The 18,671-nt window shown below is 35.5% G+C and overlaps 1 protein-coding gene across 7 annotated transcripts in view; it reads right to left on the bottom strand.

The window, feature by feature from the left end:
* Positions 1–18,671, bottom strand: part of ATP8B (ATPase phospholipid transporting 8B) — a 634,707-nt gene that overhangs the window by 204,145 nt on the left and 411,891 nt on the right. The window lies entirely within an intron of this gene.

The raw sequence follows: 18,671 nt of genomic DNA, 5'->3' as shown, positions 1-18,671 counted from the left end.
GTCTCAAATTAACATTTAAAAGTAAAATGAAATTATCCATATCTACTTAAATGTTTACAACAGTCAAAATATTTAACTATACGGTCAAATATTTGCAGACTCTTAATATTAGAAAATAATGCATCCATATTTTCAAACTCTGTATCTGAACAGTAGGCCTAAAGTTAAATTTCGAATTTAGTAAAGAATAAAACTTAAATGCTATTCAAACTTGTTTAGATTTTGATAATCTGTCATGGTGATCTAATGGCTAGAGCACTGGATTTATAATCCTGTGGACCTGGGTTCGATTCTGGCGTACCCCAGTTTATAACTTGAGTTGGGCAAGCCAGTGGTCCAGGTAACACAGGGGTTTTCTGCGTGAGCTCCAGTTCCCCCGTGGAATCCCAACAAATCTCCATCATTTCATCGCGGGTGTAGCATAGACCAGCCTTCTATGGTCTACACAACTGGCTCCATATGGATGAATGACGAACAGTCAAGTACTTCCGACTTGGGTAAAATTTTGCAGTTAATTATTACTGTGGAAATGGAAACAGGTTAGTATGTGCTGTTTCATTCGGCATCATTTCTTATATGACAGAAAAAAACTAATCGTTGAAAGCGATTTTGGGTAAATCATTGTTTGTACCGTTCTGGCATTACGGCTTAAAATAATTTCATGTTGTTCAAGAAGGAATTAAGTTATAGTTCACGTGCGGATGAACTGGCGTGCAAATACTGAGTGTGAAGTTCATCGAATAATTTGGGAAAAGAGGCTGTACACAAACGGGCGAAAGGTTAGACGTCACACCAATAGCCTACTTCTTCCATTTAAAAAATAACGAAAACGTATTTGTATGAAAAATCCCTGAACACTATTTTGCAATATCACAACACTTTCTCTGTACTATCTACGTAACATGAAAAAGTCATCCTCGGTGTCTAGCGGGTACCATGCTGACTGTTAGATCCTAGGTTCGAGGGTTCAAACTCAGCTAAAGGATTTTAAAGTGCGGTAAAATCTTTAGTGCTGTAGCCTATAGCTTTCTACGGGACGGAAGTAATGCTAGCAAGCCTGTCATTATACAGGGTGTTTCCGAGGTGGTGTTACAAACTTTCAGGGATGATGGCGAAGGGCACATGTATCAATTTGAGATAAGGAACCATGGTCCGGAAATCACAGAATCGAAAGTTACAAGCAAAAATAGTACTGTGAAAATGAAATAATTATATTCCTCTGTACACCTTATTTATGTGTATTTATCTGTACATCTTCCACATACTGTATTCATCTGACGTTGTTTACGTTGTCTACTTACAATATTTCATTCAATGCGCTATCCGAGGGATGGGGACAGGAAGCTACACTAAAGCAATGCAGATAGCGTAATGTGTAACGGACATGGTCGGTCCTGATATGCACGTCTGTAGACAGCAGTGTATGTGTACAAGTTGCAGTGTCCAGTCGATCAGTCCTAGTGAAATGGAGGAGTACACGAGAGCGGAATATGCAGACCTGATTTCCGAATACGGATGAGCCAATGGGAATAGTAGACAAGCTCACAGATTGTATCGGGTACAAGTACCCACGTAGGAGACATCCGGCCCATATCATTTTTCCACGACTGTTTCAAAAGTTAAGGGAAGAAGGGCACGTGGTGCCAAATTACAATTCCATTTCCACTCAACTATTTTTGCTTATAACTTTCGACTCAGTCATTTCCGGACCATGGTTCCTTATCTCAAATTGATACATGTGCCCTTCGCCATCATCCCTGAAAGTTTGTACCACCACCTAAGAAACACCCTGTATAGAAAAATATCCCTGTCCATCATAGAGGGCTCCAGCCAAAATTTGTCGGTCATTTCTCGCCTACGTTTAATTTCGAGAATGAATAACCTCTATAATTCAAAGCGTCTTTAACTAAAATACCAGTCATATAATGAAATAAGAACTTCAAATGAGTAGCATATGTTTTACAGCCATTTTATCAACGTTATTATACGCGATCTAGTAGATGATAGGAGTACTTTACTATAATTGTTTTACATGAGACATCTCTTAAAACATTCATGCAATACGTTTGACGGAAATTTTAGAAAGTGACAGTTTATTAGATATCGTGTAAATGTATAAGGGAAAAAGGTGCTCCATATATCTTTATACAGGCTGACGAAGTCTTCAATCTTCGTATTTCATTTTTACAGCATTATATTACTTTCCCCCAACTTGCAGGCTATACTCATATAGCGAAAAAGTTAAAGCTACAATATGTGCTCTAAACAGACTCTTATGACTAGAGCCCGAATTTATATGCAAAATGCATACTGTATGCAAACTAATTTAGCATATGGAAACATGGTTTCCTTCGATTATCATAACAACAGTAATCACTTAATACCTACATATTTGTTAGTGCATACGATCGCGTGTTTTAATATTTATTTACATTGCAAGCATATCTTCCTATTTCAGTATTCTGATGTATATTTTTTTTGTAATACAAAAAATGGCATATTCAGCAATTCCCTGAAGCTTAATGAATAAGAAAATTATCCACGCCCTGTGTAAACGCGGCATTATGCTTAGCTCATTTATTTTAGTATCACATGATTCAGTCTATCTGAAATAATTAAAAAAATGGAAACACAGTCACTTCAAGAGTCCTTGTCTTTAGATGAAAATGTTATTTATGCTTTAATTTCTGAAACACAAAGAATTGCAGAAAAAAAAAGTATTTCTGAAAAACTTCAATCAGTGCATGCAAAAAATTCTGGATACCATTCTGTTTGTAAGACAGCAAATTAATTGTTACGTGTAAGCCGTGTCAGTCAGCGAGGTTGGCTCACATTCAGTCAACACCACCTTTTCAGCAGCATATTTAGGGCAGATCCTTTCATTCCGTTTCATCATAGCAGAACAGGTACATAGGTAAGCGAGGAGAGGAGTTAACCTAGTCTTCTTGGATAGCTAAATCCTAAGCTACAGGCACTCGGAAGGGTGACAGCGAGTGGGACAGACTCTCTGAAGGGTGATGGTAATCCGAAGGGAGGTGGTTCAGTTCGAATGTTCCGGATTAGGAACACAAGTTTGGGTCATCGTAACTTGGGATTCGTCCAGTGGTAATGTATAGATATTTGTACTTTACTTGATAGAAAGACTTCTTCTCTCGTTACCGATTCAATATCAAAATTATTATAACACTGTACAGGTTTATATAGGTCTAGTTCTTGATTACAAGCCGATAGCAAGATTTCTGTATTTTATTTGGCACAGTTGGATGTACCTTTAGGACAGTTCTGTACAGGATAGGCAGTTATTACGTTCTTGTCGCTTATATTCGTTTTCCTTAATTGTTTATGTAATTACTATATCATTATATATTATATTTATACTTGTTCGTATTTTTATTTAATTACAGTATATTGTATTATATGTTGAATTATATCGAGCCTTGCTTTATTTCTGCTCGTTTCCACTGCGCCATATTGTTCAAATCCTTATTCACTTTTAACATCTGACGCGGTAGAACGTACCCAATATGCTTGTGCGATGAAGCGACGTCTCATGTGGCCAAGCAACAGAATTAGAAGAAGATTTGACACAAGAAATATGAAGTTTATCCCACGTACCTTTGACATGATGTGGAGAGGTCACTCTCAATGTATAAAAATCTGTTTTCTGTTAGAGATAAAAGCTTCACCACGAAAAACATGGCGATGACAATAGTTTTCTGCAATTATTAGATTTAGTGTGGGTAAAAGAAATGTTATACTTCAGTAATAAAGTGAAACTCAAGTTAGTTTTGAACTGTGTTTTATTGCTATGCACAAGGTTTCCACAAATTTCAAAATATTGTGCATGTATTGAGATTTTTAAAACTGTCATCTTTTTACTCCAATTAAAAGTCAGAAAATTTACGAGGTGTCATTTTTTTAAATTTATATTATATATTACAGTGCATACTTTAAGATTTTATGGATTATACTGTATATCCGGGCTCTACTCATTACATTCTCCTAAATTTGCTTGTTGGCAAGCAACTGTCAATGAATAACATTTTACTGAACGCCTGTAATAGTAATATGCGTTACAAGAGCGGTATGTTGAAGTTTTCATGTTCGAGGAAAAGTATGAAAAAGCGAAACGTAGTTGAGCTTTTTTAATTTCCGAGAACTGAAAGAAAACATACCGTTCGTGCGAAGATCGTTTATTACATACCTGAAAGAGGAATTTCTAATTAGTTGCAATGAAATCTCCATCTTGGTTTCTGTTCAATGACGGCAAATTTTCAAAACAAAAATATCAATCTTCAACATTGTTGCTTTAAAATGTTTTCTGTGTTTACTGCAGGCCGTGATATACGTCTGTCTTTTTTTCCCCCCAGTCTATGATGAGTCTGGAATCTTGTTGATTTTTTCAGACTTCCTTAATGTTACTTGCATCACGAATGCAGTAACTTTAGTGGAGTTGTAGAGTTTACTTAATTTTTGCAAATATTAGAAACAATAATTAACATTGGAATTTAGGTGAAATTGCAGTGGTAAGTTTCCAATTTATAATTATTACTATATTGAACGTCTCTAAAAATAATATGTTAAAAGCCTAAAGTAGTAAATCAATATGTAACTTAAGCGGTAAGAAGAGGGAAATTGTTGTGTGTGTTAGGTTGGGAATACTGAATGTGGAATTTTAGACTTTCCGCGGATTGGTTTTGTCCGGAAACCAAGCAAATACGCATGATCTCGCACAAAAATAATTACCTACTTTTATAAATACTATGCAAAAATAAAAACACGTTGCTATGCAAAAATTATATCGTGCAAGAAGCTCCGTGTAAGTTACAATGTACAAAATGCGTTAATTTCAATTTTAATTTTGAGTTGGGCGGGTAGTTAAAAATATAATGACTCGAGAATAAGAGTAGCATATTGGAAGTTAAAAATATAACATTAATTTCAATTAATTACTGGGAGTCTAATTATAGCGACAGCCACTTACTTGCTATCGTCCAACTTGTCCTTGAGACGCCTTCATTTTTATCTTACACCTCGTTATCAACAAGCTGCAGCTAATAGAATATAAATGTAATTATAATGCTACAGTACTTTAGCGAAAATTCTCTCCAAATATTAAACTCGATCATGACAACTGTACGTTTCAATCAATAAACGGAGCATCCTTGAAAAAGAATAAATTACATATTACGAGGCAGTGAATGTTACTCGTTTATATGACAGAATTTAACAATTTAACTTCTCCATCGCATGTTAAATCATATGGTAATAAATTCACACCTTATAAAGTACATTAACTACATTCTACTGCATATGAGTAAAAGGTAAAAGGTAAAGGTATCCCCGTAATATGCCATGAAGGCACTTGGGGGGCATGGAGGTAGAGCCCCATGCTTTCCATGACCTTGGCACTAGAATGAGGTGGTGTGGTCGGCACCACGCTCTGACCGCCTTATTACCCCCGGGAAAGACCCGGTACTCAATTTTATAGGAGGCTGAGTGAACCTCGGGGCCGTTCTGAAAGTTTGGCAACGAGAAAAAATCCTGTCCTGTCCTGGGATCGAACCCCGGACCTCCCAGTCCGTAGCCAGCTGCTCTACCGGCCGCCACTGCCTATGAGTAGTACAAATAAATGATACTCGGGAAGAAATTAAACACAGAATAAATATGGGAAATGCCCGTTATTATTCGGTCGAGAAACTTTTATCATCCAGTCTGCTGTCAAAAAATCTGAAAGTTAGAATTTATAAAACAGTTATATTACCGGTTGTTCTTTATGGTTGTGAAACTTGGACTCTCACTTTGAGAGAGGAACATAGGTTAAGGGTGTTTGAGAACAAGGTGCTTAGGAAAATATTTGGGGCTAAGAGGGATGAAGTTACAGGAGAATGGAGAAAGTTACACAACGCAGAACTGCACGCATTGTATTCTTCACCTGACGTAATTAGGAACATTATATCAGACGTTTGAGATGGGCAGGGCATGTAGCACGTATGGGCGAATTCAGAAATTCATATAGAGTGTTAGTTGGGAGACCAGAGGGAAAAAGACCTTTAGGGAGGCCGAGAAGTAGATGGGAAGATAACATTAAAATGGATTTGAGGGAGGTGAGATATGATGATAGAGACTGGATTGGTGTTGCTCCGGATAGGGACCAATGGCGGGCTTATGTGAGGGCGGCAATGAACCTCCGGGTTCCTTAAAAGCCAGTAAGTAAGTAAGTATGAGTAGTACAAAGTATTGTGGCGGCTAAGTTGGTAGAGCAACTTGACTATGTTGAGAGGTCCGGGTTCGATCCCGAACGGTGACAGGATTTTCTGGTTGCCAAACTGCCAGAAAATTAATACGGAGAACGGCCCAGAAGTCCACACAGCCTCCTATCAAATCCTATTCTGGAAGTAAAGAGGCCGACCATTCTAGTGTCGAGGTCAAGAAAGCAACACCTTTACCCAGACCTGCAGAACTGTAGTTCCTCAGAGCGACTGCCTTACTACCCCTTCTTACCCCACCCACTTTTTCTACCAGTGCGGTCATGGCGTTCTAGTTACGCTCGGCAGCATCAACATTCTTTATCGCGACGGCGGGTATATAATACGCTATCAAGAAGTACAAATGAACAGATAATAAAATCCTTAGGAACATACCTTTACAAAGTAAGAGAAAAATGAATGAGGGAAATAAATAAGTTAAAAGACATGTAAAATAAATTTTAAAATGTATGTGTGCATATAATGTAAGAAGGTCTACCTATGTATATATCGTCCTATTACTAGTAAAGCCGATTAAGTCCACTTTTTGTGTAAAATAAGTTAAGTACAGTCCCCGACTTGTCTTTCCGTGCTCTGTATTGTACTAAAATGAAATAAGTCCGAAATGTTGCATGCAGGCAACAAACCAATTACTTTATTTTAAGAATTTGTTAAATTTTTCGTGCATTAATAAAATTTTAATTCTTGTTTTTACAAAACTTGCATTACTGATCTTAACTGGTTTTAGTAGTAATAGGATGATAAATAAATTGTAAGTTGATAAGTGAGTGATAGCTATATGACCGGATGTCAATGCTGTCATTCAACATTGTAACGCACTCCAGTCAAATAAATAAATCTATAAATAAAAATAATTAAATACGCGTACTGCAGTTTAAAGAGAACTGGAACATGGCAAAATCTAAACCCGTGAGGAAATACTACTTCCAAAGGAAATGGGAATATGATTATTTTGTTGCTGAAGAAGACGAAAGAATTGCTTGTTTACTGTGTCCCATCCAATTTATTTCTACTCGTCATTTCAATATTAAACCACATTTCAACAATGCCCATATTAAGAATTATGGAATGCACAAACTTTCGGGTAAGTTCATTATTACGAACTATACTATATTGATTATTTATTTATACACTGTTAAATTAAGAACGTCACTCTTTGTGTTCATTTTGAATTGAAATTAATAGTGACTTTCAAGGTTCGTCATTTAAATGCTATAAATTTATGTTTCCGTAGGTGATGATACGAAAGTTTTCGAAAATCTAAAGCAGGTTAGGAGCAAAGAAATCTCAAAGAAACTACCGACAGGAAATCTAGCATAATTGTAAACCTTGAAACGAGATAACGCATTATAAATACAATGAATTTATTACAATCCTTTTTGAAAATTACATACCGCCACTGGTGGACCTTTGCACGCGTAGATAATGTAAACAACTCTACGCGGAAGTCGATCATCCCCAATAGAAGTGGAGTGAGGTTGACGTCATATTTCCCCTACTTACGGGTTCTGCAGGCCTGACCTTTACCTTTACAGAGTATTGTGATGCCATAGTTTTCTGCACAACTGTTATCACAAGTAATTGTAATCGCGGTGTGTACGAGGGGGACCCAAAAATAACCAGAATGTTTTTTTTTTTTTTTAACTCTACATTCACAGTACTTTAGTCCCCTTCAAAGTATTATCCACGTCCATTAATGCACTTGACCCAACGCTTTTGCCATTGCTGAAAACAGTGCTGGAACTCTTGAGGCAGGATACTGTTCAAAGCCGCTAGCGTGTTTTCTTTGAAGTCATCCACATCGCTGAATCGCTTTCCTTTCAGACATTTCTTCATCCGTGGAAACAAAAAAAAGTCTAACGGAGCCAGATTGGGTGAGAAGGGTGGATGAGCCACATTCACCATGTTGTTGTTTGTGAAAAATTGTCGGACCGTCAGAGCTGTGTGGGCTGGAGCATTGTCGTGGTGAAGCAACCAGTTCCTATTTCTCCACATTTCGGGCCGTTTTCGTCGCACATTCTCTCGTAATCTTCGTAACACATCCAAATATAAATGTTGGTTCACTGTTTGTCCTGGCGAAACGAACTCTTTGTGGACAATGCCATTCACATAAAAAAAAAACAAATCAACATTGTTTTCACATTGGATCGCACTTGATGCGCTTTCTTGGGTCGTGGTGAATTTGGAGTTTTCCACTGGCTCGATGCTGTCTTTGATTCTGGATCGTATCCATAGCACCAAGACTCATCCCCAGTCACAATTCTTTTAAGAAAATTTGGATCGTTCTGCACTTCACTCTTCAAATCGCAGCAAAATCTCACGCGGTTTTCTCTTTGATCATCTGTGAGGAAGCGAGGAACAAATTTTGCAGACACCCGTCTCATGTGCAAATCTTCGGTAAAAAATTCGCTGGACCGTGCTCCATGACAGGTTCGTTTGCTCAGAAACTTCGTCAATGGTCTTTCGACGATCGTCATCAATTGCACGTTTGATTTTGGCAATGTTTCCGTCATTTCTTCCTGTCAAAGGACGCCCGGGGAATGGCATGTCTTCAGTTGACATGTTGCCAGATTTGAAACGGGAAAACCACTCGTAGACCAGTGATTTCTCCAAAGCATCATCATTAAAGGCTACCGAAGCATCCCAACGGTCTCAGCTGCAGTTTTCCCTAACAGAAAACAAAATTTCACACACACTCTTTGTTCCTTGTAGTCGGCCATCTAACTAATCGCCAAAAGGTTGAAACAGGAACGCAAACAACACAGCACCACAAACAAACCACTTAACTCAGACTGACGCCAGCTCACTAACGGTCGCGGGAGACCCCAAACTAACACCACCTAACAGCACAACTCGTAACTACAAAGCATGCGCGCGCAACAGTTCGGTTCCGGTTACTTTTGGGTCCACCCTCTTATGTATTGAATTAATCAGAAACATTATTTAACCTGGAGCTAAAAGTCGTTCAAATGAACTCAGATCATATTATAACATACACATTTAATTTGATATAACTAGGGAACAGATTTATAGTTCCGTACCTATTTTTTGCTACATTCTATACGTATGTTTATCAGATATCTCTACGTTTCATGCACATAGTATCCCCTTTTAAAATTCTGAACGACCTAAAATCCCTAAATGGACTATAAACGCCTATAAAAGCCTAAAATCCATGTTTGTGCCTGAAAAACACCTTTTTAGTATTTTGCGTACATTTAAAATAAAAATGCATGTACTAAAAATGAAAAAAAAAAAAAAAAGTCAAGATAACTACAAAAAGCTATTCAAAAATATCTTACATACAAAGACTGGTCTGGCAAGTTCGTCCCATACTGTTCTTAGATGGAGAGAAATGAAGTTTTACCTAATTTCCTGGAAATGACGTTCGTTTGGAAAAGTCAATTTAACATAAAAGAAGTGGTAGATAGTTCATGTTAGGCGATAGCTTACAAATTAGTTTTCACGCCAATGCACCCCTGATACGCAAAATGAAACTGATCTATCAGCAACAAGTTTCTTTCGCTGATATAATTTGAGTCTTCAGTTCAGTAGCATCATTGTCAGCACCAATTTTTTGTACTTAAATTCGACCAAAAATGGAATATTTACTAAAATTAAAATTATCATACATCTTGATTACACAACTTTTAAGACTATATCACTTCGGAAAACGTATTAGATCTTTCACATGTTAAATTTTATATTACTTTTCTAACATGTTACGGCCTGCTATTGGCCATCTTCAATTTATCAATTGTTAACTTTTAAAAGCCTTAAGTTGGATTTTATAAAGTCCTAAATATCTCTTTTTAGCACTTAGAAATCCGTTACCTAGTTATAATCTATACTGAAAGTCTAACTGCACTGTCAGAAAAATCTATATATATAATTTGAACTGGTAATGGAAATTACGGGAAAACGGCTGAACGGATTTTAATAAATGTCCCCTCATTTTGAAGCTTGGAACCCAAAGTTTTTCGGAAAAGTAGTAGTTTTCAGTGAAATGTCAATTTTCCTACATAATTTTCCTATTTTCCAAAATCCATCTGATGTCAGTTTTGAGCACTAATTTTATTGAATCACGGCCGACTTGATTGAATTTCAGAACAAAACACACACTGCAATAAACAATAGGCTATTACACGAAGGCCATGACCTGCAGGATTGCCGACATATTTAGAGCTCAATTCAATTTGTTATTAAAAACTGATTCTGCAGTGTATAATTTTCTGAGTACAGCTGTATATTGGATATTCAAATCTACGAAACTTGAGGTGGTTTGATGACATTGTTACCATTAGAAATTAAATATTATTATAGTTAATATCATGATGCGTCTATTTTTCATTAATTGTACATAATATTGATGCTATATTGATGACATGAAAGTGAAACGTTTTGAGGTTATGTAAGTAAATGTAGAGAATATCTTAATTTAGATCTTCATTTCTGTAATTTACTGAGTGGCTGCTATATATAACTACAAAACTTAAGTAAGATAATAATATTGTTATTAAAAATCAAATATTTTTATACTTATTAACCCAGTGGGGTTGGGTCTTTTTCCATATACTTAATGGCGGTGTAGTGTAGATATTGATATGTGTCATTGTCTTCAGTATTGGCTCGAGAGAGCGCAAAAATTACAGTTCCTAAGGAAAGACCAAAAGGTATTACTTACTGATAAAATAAGAGGCCTAGAAAATTTTGTAGTCTCCAGATCATTTCAGCAAGATCTCTTAGTAGGATAAATGATTTTACGCTCTACATTTCAAGTTCTACATGCAGCAGCTATACCAAAATTATATGTCTATTATTCGAAAGCATAGCAAACTTGACTTTTACAATCCACAATGACCTGAAATAGCATTGCTTTACTCCCACATGAAAAACTCTCTGATCGCTCTGACGTTGTTACTTGCGTTTTCGCGTTGAAACTCAAGATACATAGGATACAGGTTCAAGAAAAAGTATTTGGCATAAAAACCATTCAGAGGGAGTATGTCTCATTATTATGGAAGCAAATAACTTTCCAAAGTCTGATATTTTTCATTGAAAATAAATCTGAAAAATATTTATTTGAACTTATAATGAACTTAGTTTCCAGCATTTGCTGCACAAGCCACTAGTATAATATAATGACAATTAAACCAAATTAATTACAACCAAATTTTTGTCACACAAATTTAGATAAAAATCAATAGTTGTATGTTCCAATAATAATTCCACTTCGAGTTGTAGGGTGTATTATTTTACACAAAACGTTACGGTAATTACAACAGCAACACCAAGTGCGAAAACTCAAAGAGTTCTTTAAATGACACCAGTTAAGCAGACTATTTATGTGGGATAGTCGTCACCACACCATATAAACAGATATGCACTTATAAGAGTTATGACTTTACATTAACAAGCAAGTTTATTTGGTTACTTTTATGTGAAAGAGTATGTGCGGTTTAACATTACTCTGTTACAGAACACGCTGAATCACAACACTGTGTCAGTCGTCAGACCCTACAGGGCAATTGGCTTCATTTAGTCAGTAGTGAGTTAGTACTGTGAGTCAGCTACAACCAGTAATTGCCGATTATTAACTCTATTTTTAAACTGTGTCGCGTGCTATTAAATAACAAGACCCTGCATGGTATTGGAAGCACGCATGTGTATTACTGACTTCTTGATCTAACATAATTTAACACGAATCATTGTTCACTGTATTCCTTAATTCTCCATAAGAAAAGTGTCTTACGTAATTTGCCACATATTGCGAGTGTTTACATGGAATGTGTGTATATAATCAGAGTGGAAGTAATATAGCTGCGCAGATTTTATTCCTTGAATAGAGTATAACAAAAAATTCTAATACCACATTAGTCCCAAATGAATACTTTTCTCAGAAAAAATAATTTTTCCCTAACTGTTAACACTGATTTACTCGATAAGGACTATCTTACGATTCTGATTTTTCTCTTGTCATTAGAGAAAGTGATACTAATTATTAATCCCAATAGTTTTCTCAGAAAAAAAATAATTTTTCTCTAAATGTTAACATTGATTTACTCGATAAGGACTATCTTACGATTCTGATTTTTACGCTTGTCATTAGAGAAAGTGATAACGAATTATTAATCCCAATACTTTTCTCAGAAAAAAAAAATTTTTTTCTTTAAATGTTAACACTGATTTACCCCATAAGGACTATCTTACGATTCTGATTCTTACTCTTGTCATTAGAGAAAGTGATAACGAATTATTATTAATCCCAATACTTTTCTCAGAAAAAAAAATAATTTTTCTCTAAATAATGTTAACAGTGATTTACTCGATAAGGACTATCTTACGATTCTGATTTTTACTCTTGTCATTAGAGAAAGTGATAACGAATTATTAATCCCAATATTTTTCTCAGAAAAAAATAATTTTTCTCTACATGTTAACACTGATTTACTCCATAAGAACTATCTTACGATTCTGATTTTTTACTCGTCATTAGAGAAAGTGATAACGAATTATTAATCCCAATATTTTTCTCAGAAAAAAAAATCTCCAAATGTTAACTCTGATTTACTCGATAAGGACTAACTTACGATTCTGATTTTTACTCTTATCATTAAAGAAAGTGATAACGAATTATTAATCCCAATATTTTTCTCAGAAAAAAAATATTTCTCTAAATGTTAACACTGATTTACTCGATAAGGACTATCTTAGGATTCTGATTTTTACTCTTGTCATTAGAGAAAGTGATAACGAATTATTAATCCCTTTTCATTTTTTTAATAAAATTAACAGTTTTCTTGCGAATGAAATAAAAAGATTAGGGTGTATAATTATTTTCTGCCATCAGGAAGTCTAGCAACACTACTACAATGACTAAGAAACGGAACGTTGCTGTTCAAATCGAATGCGATACGCTATTGCCAAACAACGCAGACTTTCAGCCTAATTTGCTAATTAACCATGCACGTAATTACAAAACGCAGAATCGGTTTTTTTATTTATTTTAATGTAGTCTATTTCACTCTTCAATCTGCTGATCTGGTGTTCCGCTTGGGCACAGGTCCGATTTCCGTTTAGGCTGATTTGCCTACCTGATTGGGTGTTTTCCTAGGTTTTCTCCAACTGTAAAGCGAATGCCAGATAATCTGTGGCGAATCCTCGACTTCATCTCGTCAAATACGATCTCGTTATCACCAATTTCATCGGCGCTAAACACTGAATCACAACATTGATGAGTTTTTAAGATCATGCGGACGGCGATACCTCATATGAATGTATGTATATATCATAAACGTTTGTTTTCTCCCGCCCCCTAATATTTTTCGGTCATAAACGCTGAGGTCCTAGTGATGAAATGTCTTGTAACATCCTGTAAGCTTTCGATGAATAAACGTCTGTCTTATATGGACTTTGGATTCCTCCCGTTCTAAATTTGCTATGGGCTATGGCATTTAAATAACTCTATAATTCAATATGTTAAGTACCGGTAGCCTATAAATTTATTATATATTAAATCATAAAGTTACATTGGCTAGCCAGCAGCACAGGAGTGCAACTCAATTTACGTGTTGCTTTTACGAGACAAAGCTGCCTATCGCACATGGCAAGCAAGAGACTGCGAGCGTGACTGTTCATGGAACTCCCTCCCTCCAAGCGAGCTGTCAAAACAGGCTTCTGTAACACGCATATAAACCATCCACAATGCAGTATTATCAGAAAGCGAACATATTTTGTGATACGCGACGTCCACTGTTTCCAGACTGGTAGGAAGTTAATATACATGGAAATAGTTCTGAAGACGAAGTAGACATGACACAGCCACGCTCACCTGCAGGCTGTTTCTTCGGCGGAAAGTCTACGTGTTGATAATGTTAATGTAACGAGATGTAAAAATAAAAAAAGAGACACTACACCACTATATTAGTCTTCAAGAGACAGATGAAGCTTCAACTTCCTGATCTAATAACAGCAAGAAATTCCCAACTTGCTGCACGTCGATTATATATATATATATATATATATATATATATATATATATATATATATATATATATATAAAGCAAAAGGGGGGCGGGAACATCTGGCATATGTAACATTTATGTATCTACAAAAATAAAAAGTGTTTTAAAGTTTTGAGTTCTTCGCTAGTCCACATTCATAAATTGCAAAGAAACTGTATTCATTTTGACTGCCTAAAGTAATTAAACATTTAACGCGTTATCAAGTCCATAATATGATGAAAGACAATTAGTGGGCAACACAAAGTAAATATGAGAAAGAAATTGATACAGAACTTCATAACCACTTAAAGTACACATTCGACTTCAAAATTAAATCATTCAAAATCGGAAATAAACTAGGAACTGAGATAAACAGGAATAACGAGTGTGAATACGATTTCCACTTTCAAACATATCAGTTGCAAAATTAGGTAACTTCCTTATGTTTTTATATTAAGAATGTTTGTAAAATATCTTTGTTTATCTTTTTTACTTAAATTAAGCCCACAAAAATATACAGCTGAAACGTACTTTAAGGTTTAGTTTATTTATAATGTCTTCAAGGTTATTACAAATCACAGCGAAATTACACACAAAATGCTTGTGTAATAGAACTGCGACATCGGAAAAAAGGCCCTGAACTCTGTCAGACTGACTAAAAGTTCTGAAAATATCTTTCGAATTGCTAGAGAAATATAAAACATTAAATACTCGTATCTGAAAAGTCATGAATTTTCTACTTAAATTCTGTACGTTATTTCATAGCACGCTCCGCTAGTAACACAGATTAGTAAAATTAATAATACAACTAGGAAAACGAAAGAATAGATCACACATCGAGAAGAAAATCATCATATAGCAATGTGTGTGTGTCTGGCTGGCTGGCTGGCTGTCTGTCTGTCTGTATGAATGTATGTATGTAGGTCTATGTATGCATGTATGTTTATGACCACGGCTTAAAATATATTATGGTTTGCCTGATCAAATTTAAAATATGAATGATTTAAGGTGCTTTAAAAGATGTATCAAAAGAATTTTAACAAACCTCTGTCCTTACATTTTACATTAAATACGTGTGAGTTTTCATTGGTGCTAATTAATTGTAATTTTATCTGTTCTAATTATTGTTTTTCATTCTTTCTTTAACACGTTCTATGGTTTTTAAGTTTTTTATGGACAAATCAGGAAATAAAAAATAAGTAACTATATGTGCATGTATGGCGGCCGGGTAGCTCAGTTGGTAGAGCAGCTGGCTACGGACTGGAAGGTCCGGGGTTCGATCCCAGGTGGTGACAGGATTTTTTCTCGTTGCCAAACTTTCAGAACGGCCCCGAGGTTCACTCAGCCTCCTATAAAATTGAGTACCGGGTCTTTCCCGGGGGTAAAGGCGGTCAGAGCGTGGTGCCGACCACACCACCTCATTCTAGTGCCGAGGTCATGGAAAGCATGGGGCTCTACCTCCATGCCCCCCAAGTGTCTTCATGGCATGTTACGGGGATACCTTTACCTTTTTACCTTATGTGCATGTATGTATGCAGGGTATCAGAAGGACTGTAAAATACTTCCGGATAAGGTAGTTTGGGTTTTAACTAGTGTTGTGAGATTTAATCGATTAATCGATCATTTTCTGTTTTAAGATTAATCGATCAAAACATTTAATCGAATAATAGAGTCGATTAAAATTAATCGGTTGTAGTTGATATTAATTATTATTTTGTTAATACAAACTCACACTAAAAATTCCGACAATATTCCTCTCTCGGAAATTGCTTACTTAAAAGCACAATAGTAGGCCTACTCTTATTTTCTAACTGTAAACCAGGTAGCGTTATGGAAAATCTTTGCACAAACACTTCAGAAAGAGATGGAGATATGACGACAGTGACCTAGTCTACCTCTATTGAAAGTTGAAACACAATGCGAAACCCTTATTAAGTTTTATGGTTTTCCAAGAAAACTTCCACCTTGTTGTCAGCTCACCTTCCTAGCATATGAAGTACTGTACATACTTTTCTGGGATTCATCCCCCTCATCCCTCATCCCTCATCTATCCTGTGTGCAAGTGAGACCGTAACTACCTTCTTCTCTTTCTAAAATCTGGTAATTCGATTACAATAGGGGCCAGTCTTCTGTTTCGACCGCTGTAGTTTTGCAGTTGCAGATTCTGTACTGAGTTGTGTATGAAGGTTGTGTGTTTATTTTGATAAAGAAAAAAGACCAGTTTTTTGTGGTTTGTGAAAAGTGTAAACTCCATTATGTCACATGAGAATTTGAGAGGTAAACTCGGCGATACGTTTCGATATAAATTGAACGATCGTGGAGAAGTGCTTGACAGAAAAAAAGTTTTTTCGTGTTTAGTGATGCAGGAAGCATTGTTACTAAACGTAGAGCGGCACTTAATTCGGAGCATGTGAATGCACTCACATGTTTAAAATCATGGATGAAGCAGTATTAACCAGGTGAGTCTTCATACTTTTTGTTATTACGTTTGTCTAAAAAATTCCAGGAAAAATTGACACAATAAATTATAAGCCTCATAATAAATATGTTAGTAAGTATATATATATATATACAACATTTAATACTTATGCTTATCACCGAACACAAGTTAAATTTAACAATAATTGTGTATTACAGTATATTAAAACATTTTTTCAACTCGATCAAAACTCGATTAATCTATCGATTAATCGATTAAATTCAAATAGTTAATCGATTAAATATTTTTATAGATCAACAGCACTAGTTTTAACCTACATCGATTTAACCTAGTATACCTATATCCGAAGTCTAACATTGAGGAGAAATACTGGAACGTCTTGCGGTTCCGTATACTATACTTGACATATTTCGCCAGATCATTTGCACACTGAGCACCGCAACACCAGCACAATGGACACAACTGAATACACGTTCACTTGACATTTAATTCGTGTATTCGCATAGTAAATATAAAGACATTCTTTTTGTTTATACATTATGTGATGGCAATGCACTGGCTGCTGTTGGCAAATACAGACGACGTTTTTCCAATCGAAGGGTTCCATCTATCTGCGTGTTTTCCCGTGTTTACCGGATGTTGTCTGAAACTGGCAAGCTATCACGTGTTTCACTGAGGTCGGAAAGAGAACCGGTACCGTATATGAATTTACAATTGAGGGGTTCATAACCAGAGTGGACCAAGTCCATCTGGAATAGTTCTGAGATATTGAGTCTTGAAGTTCCTGCTCACGCTTAGCAACCTTCACCTTCCATAGGAAATTCTGTGGAGTAACAAATGCGTTATGGACTTTGTTTGTTATGACAATGAATAAATCTAAGTTTTCTTCATCCGAAATTGTATTAATTTACAAACTGATCACTAGTGGTCTTCGTCCACTCTGGTTGTGAGCCCCTCAATTCATGGAATCCATAAGAAGAGCAACCTTAGTAATTTGTCTGCTGTGATTGCTTTATTTTGTTACTGAGTTTGTATTTAATTATGAAATAAACTTATTGGAACAACATAAAATTCAGCATTTTCAACAACATATCATATCACAATGTTCTAAAACATAGAACTATGTCTATAATATCTCTCTTCATTAGAAGTTCGCCCATCAATAACTTGCCAACCGTCACATTTCGGACATTAGCCTATCAGGTTAAATCGATGTAGATTAACCCAAACTACATTATTCTTAAGTATTTTACATTCCTTCAGACACACCCTATGTATGTATGTATGTATGTATGTATGTATGTATGTATGTATGTATGTATGTATGTATGTATGTATGTATGTATGTATGTATGTATGTGATTCGCATCCAAATGTAGACTTCTTTTTCTCTTTCTTTCAGAGGAACTAAGTGGGTCTTTCTCTCTCGCTCTGTTAGATAATCCTACGCCATGCACATTTATTTAATTATTTATTTAAACTTCACCACCAACAGAAGCAAGCTGAACAGTATATTGTTTTCTTGTGAACCAGAGTAAGAATGGAAAGGGATCTAAAGGCCCAATACTTTAAACGAATAATGCTAAAATAATTATTATAGCTATTCATGCATTTCACTTTAAACCTAGGATTCTAGGATAACATTGATGGAAACGTACACTTAAATCCAACTTCACTGTGACAATTGCAACAAATTATAATCCTACAATTAAATATTTGTATATAAATTCTGAAGTATTAAGCTACTTTTTACAAAATAGTGTAATACATTGAGAATTGATGATTTGAACACTTCATTCTTCTGCGTATATGACATCTACAATATTGTCAAGGAAATGTCTAGACATCCATTGCAATATTAAAATAATAAACAATAACAATTGCCAGGTAATAAAAAAAAATAAAAATTTAAGATCAAGATATTTTACTGAGAGATAAGTAATACACAGAAACAATTTA

The sequence above is a fragment of the Periplaneta americana genome, chromosome 4 (genome assembly GCF_040183065.1).
Source record: "Periplaneta americana isolate PAMFEO1 chromosome 4, P.americana_PAMFEO1_priV1, whole genome shotgun sequence".
Taxonomy (NCBI): domain Eukaryota; kingdom Metazoa; phylum Arthropoda; class Insecta; order Blattodea; family Blattidae; genus Periplaneta; species Periplaneta americana.
This window is presented reverse-complemented; position numbering and strand designations above follow the sequence as displayed.